General features: G+C 41.8%; 1 protein-coding gene across 1 annotated transcript in view; it reads right to left on the reverse strand.

Annotated features, from left to right (window-relative positions):
- LOC124798137 overlaps positions 1-8390 on the reverse strand; it is a 643772-nt gene extending 635382 nt beyond the window's left edge. Inside the window, exon 1 of the mRNA XM_047261409.1 lies at positions 8154-8390. The gene's annotated coding sequence lies outside the window, so the exon portion shown is untranslated. The remainder of the gene's footprint in view (positions 1-8153) is intronic.
- Positions 8391-8662: the final 272 nt, after the last annotated feature.

The following is an 8662-nucleotide window of genomic DNA, read 5'->3' on the forward strand; positions in this document are numbered from 1 at the left end:
AAGGGGTGCGGGGTTGCGGCGGCAAGAGGAGAGCGCAATATCTCATATTTTTAGTGTGTGGGATACATCAGGCTTTGTATTGCATTTAACCAGCGATCAGATTTTTTCTTTCGTCTTACTTAGTCTGAATAAAGTGGGAGAAAATGCGCTAAATATCTACGCCACAGTATTAGCAATAAGCAGTAGTGAGGGCTGGCCAACAAGAAACAGGAAAATTTTTGTTGTTGTTGTGGTCTTCAGTCCTGAGACTGGACCATACAGTGAAGCTGCATGCGCTCGGGAAAAATTACGGCTGTAGTTTCCCCTTGCTTTCAGCCGTTCGCAGTACCAGCACAGCAAGGCCGTTTTGGTTAGTGTTGCAAGGCCAGATCAGTCAATCATCCAGACTGTTGCCCCTGCAACTACTAAAAAGGCTGCTGCCCCTCGTCAGGAACCACACGTTTGTCTGGCCTCTCAACAGATACCCCTCCGTTGTGGTTGCACCTACGGTACGGCTATCTGTATCGCTGAGGCACGCAAGCCACCCCACCAACGGCAAGGTCCATGGTTCATGGGGTGGAGGGGGGGGGGGGGTGGAAGAGGAAAATAAATTCACAAAAGCTTGAAAAAATCGATGCAGCAGGTGGTATAATCACTAAAATGCGACAAATTCGGCTGTTTTCGGACACTTTCAGAGGCACAGACTTGGCGTCAAGTCGTTTTGGAATACTGTCACAGCAAAAATTTACAACATGAGATTAGATAATACGATTAAGTGCCTTATAATACCGAAAAATTGTGGTGGCTGACCGAGACACAAAAAAGCGTGCATCTGAGCTGTAATACTTGTCGGAAAGAAGCTCTTCGAAGTTTCGACTTCTTGGTTTCCTTCACTTCTATTCAAACCGGTTTTCCGGGTATCAAATAAAAATTGTTATTCACGGCACTTACGAAGAGAATCTATCTGTACTAGTGATGTAATGACATTCTAAAAGTACAGAGCGCTTGAAGGACAAACCTACGGTGTCCCGAGATTTCGTGACCAGGCTGTTGACAACAAAAAATATTTCTGCAAATCCGAATGCTCATTGCACAGATATTTGTACTATATGAAGAAGGCACTTCTCGCTTTTTCACCGCTAGTCGCTCTCGGTTGATCATTAGTGAAGTCGAAGAATAAGATCAACGAAACTTGTAAACAATATTTTATAGGATTATGTATTTAATGATTACCATTGTCTCTTGCAACCTGGTCTTCCCCATTCCCCAGTATTCTTTGCCGATGTATTCTCCTTAAACTTCCTTTCCCTGGAACTCGTTATACCAAAAAAAAAATCTACTTTGTACACCTAGAAATTCTTCTTATATCTGTCATTACCACTATTGTTATTAAATTTATCATTATTGTGACAATAATTATAATAATACTTATTGTTACTATTATCACTACTAGTGACCCACCAGGTTTGCCGAGGGCGCTAATGCACTGCTTCCTGGACTCGGGTAGGTGCGTCGGCCTTGGATCAAACCCGGCTGGCGGATTAACGACGAGGATGAATGTGGTTTTTAGGCGGTTTTCCACATCCCAGAAGGTGAATACTGGGCTGGTTCCCATGTCCCGCCTCAGTTACACGACTCACAGACATTTTAACACGTTCGCACTATTCCATGCCTTACACTACATGCAGACAGCTGGGGTACACTAATTCTGTCGCAGGGGGTTACGGAGTGGCGATAGGAAGGGCATCCTGCCGCCCTCTGACACTAACATCGCCACATCCATAGTTACAAGGCCGACCCCGCGTTGAAGTCGGACGAAGGCCCAAAGAAAATGATGATGATTGTCACCATTAGTGGCAGCAGCTGCAGTAGTACAAGTACTGCCAGTACTAACTCAATTATTTCACAGGCAGTATAATTTACTCACACTGCCATTTCGGACACTCAAATCATTTTAACACTAGTTGTCATATGAAAATTGTTATTTCTTAGGTAACTCTGATGTAAGAAAGGTAATGTATGTATGAAACCCTGGTCCAATGTAAGAGAGAACCTGATAACCCTAGTCAGATCAGCTTAAACAAATAAGTAAATAAATATTTCGTTATATTAGCTATATTTTGTTATATAATCCCGGAAGTCGAATGACGCGTTAAAGAATCAAAAATATGCAAAATATCGATTTGTTAAAATAATGTCATTTAAGATATAGCTCACAAATATTCAGTTTAATTTCTAAGAATAACAAGATAGGACAAGGTAGAGTTAACGTCTTTACACTAAAATACTAAATCACATGAATCTAAGTACCGTTTTCCATGCTAGTATATTGGGAATTATTTTCTGGAACTATATGACCTACAACTGACCTTTTCACGTTTCTATTTTCTGTTTTATGTCCATAACTCGGCATAACCTTCATACATCCAAATATTTTCTCCAGCCCCACAATCCCAGAAACTAGCTGCACTTTGTACACAATATTGTACGTATACGCCTAAGAGAGCAGTGTTTCGAAAACTCACGAAGGCGAAAATAAAGAGTTAAAAAAACGTTACCAAGCGACTGGTCGCTGTTTCCTCACAGAACATCAGCTTATAACCTAAGTTCTGTGGAACGCATGTGGGGGATTACACAACGTGCATGGTGGGAAATTCATAAAATATGCCGTAAACGCCCCACCCACGTGAAGAGAAACGCACGCACCTGAAGAAACTGGAGTTTAGCTGCCGTAAATTTAAAGTACACGACAGAGTTCTTTGCAGTGCTTCAGAACATCAGCAATTTGACCGAAACCCCAATATTTAAGGAATTTAATTTCCATTCTTCGGGTATTTTTCTGTATCCGTGATGGTATACGCACATGGACCTACTTTATTCATGCGCTTATTATATGAAAATTTCTGTATCAAGCAGAACTGTATCGGTGTCTTCGTCGGTCACACGAGTACCACGTATTTTGTCAGTACGCTCTTGAGAGGAATCATAGTCTGTCTCTTACACTCTCCCACTGAACGACTCACAGGAAATATGCAGCACATTGGATCCATCATCGACATTGTGGAGCGTATTTTAACAACTGCACATCGTACACCGGTCAGCGAGACACTGTGGTGCGTTGAAAGTGCTCAGCTATGTAAAATTGTGCATATTGTCAAATTACAAAGGATTTAACTCTTCCGTGCAGTCTTCCTTGTGAGTGCTAACGTTTCGGAATTTTCTATATTGTAATTAAAGTAAAAGTAAAAAGTTTGACGAAAGAAAGAACACGAGACTGTTCGCACTGCTAAGGAGGTTTTCCAATGATTAATTGGTGGGCAACTGTTTTAATCATTGAACTATGTACTTACGCCGTGACACGCTTAGTTAAAATCGAACAACACAGTGATAGTGGACAAGCATTTTTCTGTTCACGTGATTTTTCGCCGAAAGTAGTCGTATACGAAGACTCAGTTTGCTGATAGTCATGAGTGAATATCTCACATTTTTTGCCGATCAGCACTGCCTTCCTTCAACAGCGCTGTTCGATGTATGGTCTTGCGGTACGAATACTATAATACATGAAGTAGCATGTAGTTAACGAGTTTCGTGGTTCATATTCATATATGTAATAGGTTAAAATTATGTAAAGGATGTGCCGTGTGTAGTGTTCTTTATGTTCTTATATTCCGTGTGTTCGAGGGCGCTGAAACAACGACGGCAGACTGGCAGCAGCACGGTAACGGCAGCTTCGGAAGTTGGTCGCTGTACGCGTCGAGCCGACAGCCATGCCACTCCAGAGGACGTCGTCGGGCCAGCAGATTCGACACAGAATAAAGAATAACATTCTTAGTACGAAAAAGAACTTGTTACTATGTAATTTTGTTCATTTCATGTCTGCATTCCATTGAAGCCAGTCGTTGGATGGAAATGTACGATTACACCGTAGTGTGTGTATTGTGAAGATTATCAATAGAACAGCGGAGGAAAAATTTGAAAAGAAAAAAAAACTGATGTTGAAGATTTTTATTTTGGAAGTATGCATGCTTGAAGTTGGTTATCAAAACTGAATCAGTATCCTAATCAGCTAAAATGGAGGGATACAGAGTTAAATAATATGCAGCAAAGGAACACTGGCAAATCATAAGACTTTTTTTGGCTTAAAGATGTGATTAATTTGTTATCATGATTGGGACTGAGTTTTTTTAACAATGGGAATAGTTAAAGCTAATCTGAAAATTTTTGACAGTTTTTAAAGTTGATTGAAAGTTTAATAGCGAAAAGTGAAATATTTTGACAGTTATGCTACGCGAATCTGAGATATGCTTAATGCTATTGCGTGCTTGACTGTTTAGTAATACGCGCGAGCATCTGTGATTGTCTTAACAACAGAAACTAACTCCAACACATCATTGTGCTGCCCTGGAGAATCCTATGACCGATAAGGTGGAAGAGGTGTTTAAGAACGAGCTTCCGGAAGCAAAGACAGGAATCATAAGTTAGGGAACCGAGATAAGCTGTGAACAGACGACTAGAGAAACATATTAGCGATTCTATGGAGGGAAAGGATAATATGCAAACTCAAATACGAGTAGATCCAAGAATTGAAGAGCTCCTAATTTTAACATTACTGTCAAACAAGATCACGATGTCGGAATTGAAGAGGTTAAAATATTGTAGATAATAAACTCGACAATGTAGCAGATCATATAGCCTAATCGGTTAATAAATTAATAAAGGAGAGTGAAGATCGTTTTGGTGAAGGTAAGAAACAGTTACATAGCGGCTCGATGTGGCGACCACCAATGCTGATACGACGTTGTACCTACGACATCCCGACTTCGCTATGGCATATCAGAACAAGCAGCTCTGAGATTTATCTTTTTCCCTCAGCAGACGTAAATGCGTTACACATCTGAATTGAAACCGTCGTAGAACGGAAGCGGTATGTTTCCTGACGTGGGTTCCTATTCAAAATATTATGTACTCACTCCCCTCTGCCGGCCGCAGTGACCGAGCGGTTCTAGGCGCTTCAGTCCGGGACCACACGATTGCTACGGCCGCAAGTTCGAATCCTGCCTCGAGCATTGATGTGTGTGATGTTCTTAGGCTAGTTAGGTTTAAGTAGATCTAAGTTCTAGGGGACTGATGACCTCCAATGTTAAGTCCCATAGTGTTCTGAACCATTTGAACCACTCCCATCTACAAGTCCTAGAAGTTTGTAACGGGAATTTCCGAACACCTTGTATGTTCAGTTACTGGTGACCGAAGCAGTATCCATTCGAGCCCATGTTCATTTACATTCATCCTTACACTGCTCCAAGTAATTCAATACACAGTTTTCTGTGAGGGTTTTGTCTGTCACACACATCTCATGACGCTGTGAAAGAACAGAATCATCCTTATTGACCTAAAAGTAGATAAGAAATGGACCGAAGTAATTTCAGTGTCTTGAGATATGGGGAGGAGGATTGGTCAACACAGAGCGATATAGGAACATACTGACCTCAGGAGTTAGCATACGATTCCATTACTTGTAGTTAGATTTATCTGTCGATCGACTTCAAAAATTATGGAAATGGAAAACAAGTATTTGGCGATGTACAAACCATCGTCAATATTCGGGCAAACTCTTCTTGACTGTAAATCATTGGCCATAGGCCACATCAATAGACGCCGTTGTGTGGCTCGTGTGTTGGACGTAGTACATCTTACACTATTGCCGCAAACGGAACTTGTCACGCAACGGATACCGCGTCGAGGAAACACTCTTCTCGGTAATTATGTAGCAAGGAGTTTCGTGGCTGTCTGCAGCGATTGTATTCATACCTCCTACAATGAAACCGACTGTTTCACGAAAGGATCCATCTCGTGACTATTCGTCCAAAGAGCTCGTCTGCAAAAGTAACATCTGAAATATCTAATATTGTTTACCTGGACGTCTCAAAAAAGCGATTGACAAAGATGCCCAGATTTTATGCTGTATGCAGAGTTCTGTTTAATCTGAGAGTTCCATTTCCACTGATGGCGAGAGTCGTTCATTCCTTGCAGTGACAAGTCCTCTCACGTGTACTCATTCTTGCCACATACTATCATATCAGCTTTCAGAGAGTGATGAATGTAGTGGTTAAGCATAAGCAATAGATTTAGTAATGGAAGTATTGTCGTGAGGACTGGAGTGGATTTTTTAGAGTGACTTCTCTTGTAGACAATCAAGCCAAGACATTTAGTGTGTTAACGTGCAGAAACTAGCGCTTTGTGTTCGTCCGTGAGGAGAACAGAACCTTACTGCGTTGTTTCTCAATGCTTCATCTCCGGAAACAGCGTTCTTCTCGTGCTTACTCACTCTCGCTTCGCTTGTGACGAAGCGGCGGGAGAGAGAGAGAGAGAGAGAGAGAGAGAGAGAGAGAGATGAAAATTTATTTGGAGGACCGAACTAGTTTGATAATCGATTACGACAATGAAATTGCATGCGGAAGGAGTGGATTTGAAATCGACCATTCCGAGCTTGTACTCTGACTCTATTGATCTTGTCGTCGACGGGATATTAAACCCTAATTAAAGCCTAATCTTCCTTCATACTAAGAGGAGGCTATAATCTGCAAACTTGTGAGATAGCTCAATGACTTACAGACATCACGGATGCAATGATCTCTCTTACAATTTGTCTCTGCAGGAGCAGAAAACTAAGAAGTAGACGATTCACTGCCCATGACTAATATGATGCAAATGATAAAATTTTAAGTTACATACATTATATTAGAAAGAGTAGTGGAAGAAACTTATTTTTAGCCGCGTTTGAGTGTTAGGTCTCAGATCAATCTCATCCCATTGGTTTATAAAGGCTTCCAGCAAATCGTCTGTCAAATACTGAAGGTTGAATGCCGTGTTTGTCATTAAAATTGCAGCCATCAGGACGACTCAGTTCGTAGTAAGAGAACAAGGTGGATGTAAGCTTCCGATATTAGAAACGAAGAACAGAACTGAAATTTTAACAAAATTTAAAAGTCCAACATCGGGCCACTGTCACATCCGAATGCCCCAAAAATCTGTTGTTGGTGGTGCTAGTATTGGTGGTATGTATGGGGAGCTCAATGGCGAGGTAAGCATAGAAAATGCAGATCTAAACTTCGAACAGTTACGTCAATAAGGCCTTATAACGGCATTACGTTATTAACAGGAACAAAATACCAAAGATTTACATCTGTTCAGGTTTTCCTGGACACCACATTGAAGATGAATTGTTGACGATGCCAGGTACTGATGATGGCCAAACGTCGGAAAAAAATCGCTAAACAAACATTGGTCTGTTATCCTGAGACGAATGCCAACAGCCAATATGTCCAGTTAGGCAGAGAAGGTAAACTCTACAATCGTCTCCTACCAAGTGCAGGAAATTTTGTTGAGCTGCAAGTTGTACTGAGTTGCTGAGAATAAAACGTCGTCTGGTTCTTCTCATCTCATCTCCAGTTCTTTTGGTCTCATCATTAGACATTCGAATTGGTTCGATGCTATCTTTCACAACATTCCACCTTCTACTTGTAATTTCGTCTATAGACACCTATTCCATCTAGTATTTTCGTTAACTATTGTATACAGTCCAACTCACACAACTTTCTCGCCATTGTTTCTTTCAGAGTGAAGTTATCTATTCTTCTTTGCTTTTGTCAAAGTTTTTCTGTAGACATGTTTACTTCGTGTGAATGTTTGCAAGTATATGGGAAACACAGCAACACTAATCACTAACCCGACACGTATTTTCTATACTGCTGATGTGCTGATCTCTGATATCTCTACGAAAAATGCACAAAAGTGTCCTGAATTGCAAACATCGTTCCATCCGCGAGAACTTAGTTTGGCATATGCCGTTTCAATATACACATACTGATACGAGAAATAATAATTTTTTAAAAATGCCTATTGTTTGCGACTGCATTACATCCAAAATATATTTAAATTTATCCATTCAAAGTTATTGTAAATGTATAATATACTGACTGAATGTTCGGCTATGGTCGATCATAGCCGCTGTTTTTTTGTCCTTGACAGTTACAGGAAAAAAATTAAACTAAATTTCGACTTTCGGCAATAAATTTTTCCCGTGCTCTTACTAGACTTAACAGCAGATGATGAGGTGAGGAAGCTCTTGGTTTCGTCTGGTGCATGAAAACAAAAGTCAAAGCTCAAGGACTTACCTTTCAGACAGATGTCATAACAAACAAAGCAGCGTCAACAGTGGTTTTGTCTTCTTATCTGGAGTCACTACACGTCCACAGAGCACTTCTCACAGACGTATAAACGGTGGTAGCAGCGGGGAGCCACGGACAGCCGGGAGACCACTTGCTGCGCGACGCCGCGTTTGGGCGCGAAAAGCCGGCAGAGAGCGAACCCTGGGCGGGACACGATCTGAGTCCGCGATGCTGCGACGCCGGCGGTGCAGCCGCAACTGTGGCGCGGGCCGCCGCGGCCGGCAGGAGAGCCGCGCGCGTGACGTCACGCTACACCCCCTCCACCTACGCCGCTCCTGGACCAGGGATGCTGGCACACGCAACAGCTCGCGCCTCAACCGCTGCGTCGCCAGAGAGGGCTGCACCAAGAATTCCAAGACGCCATAAATCGAACCCCTTGTATTTGTATGTTCTAAAGAACGACAAACATCGATTGCCACTGAGATCGATTGCATCTTACGTCTACTGATGTGGCA

Source organism: Schistocerca piceifrons, chromosome 5 (genome assembly GCF_021461385.2).
Source record: "Schistocerca piceifrons isolate TAMUIC-IGC-003096 chromosome 5, iqSchPice1.1, whole genome shotgun sequence".
Lineage (NCBI taxonomy): Eukaryota > Metazoa > Arthropoda > Insecta > Orthoptera > Acrididae > Schistocerca > Schistocerca piceifrons.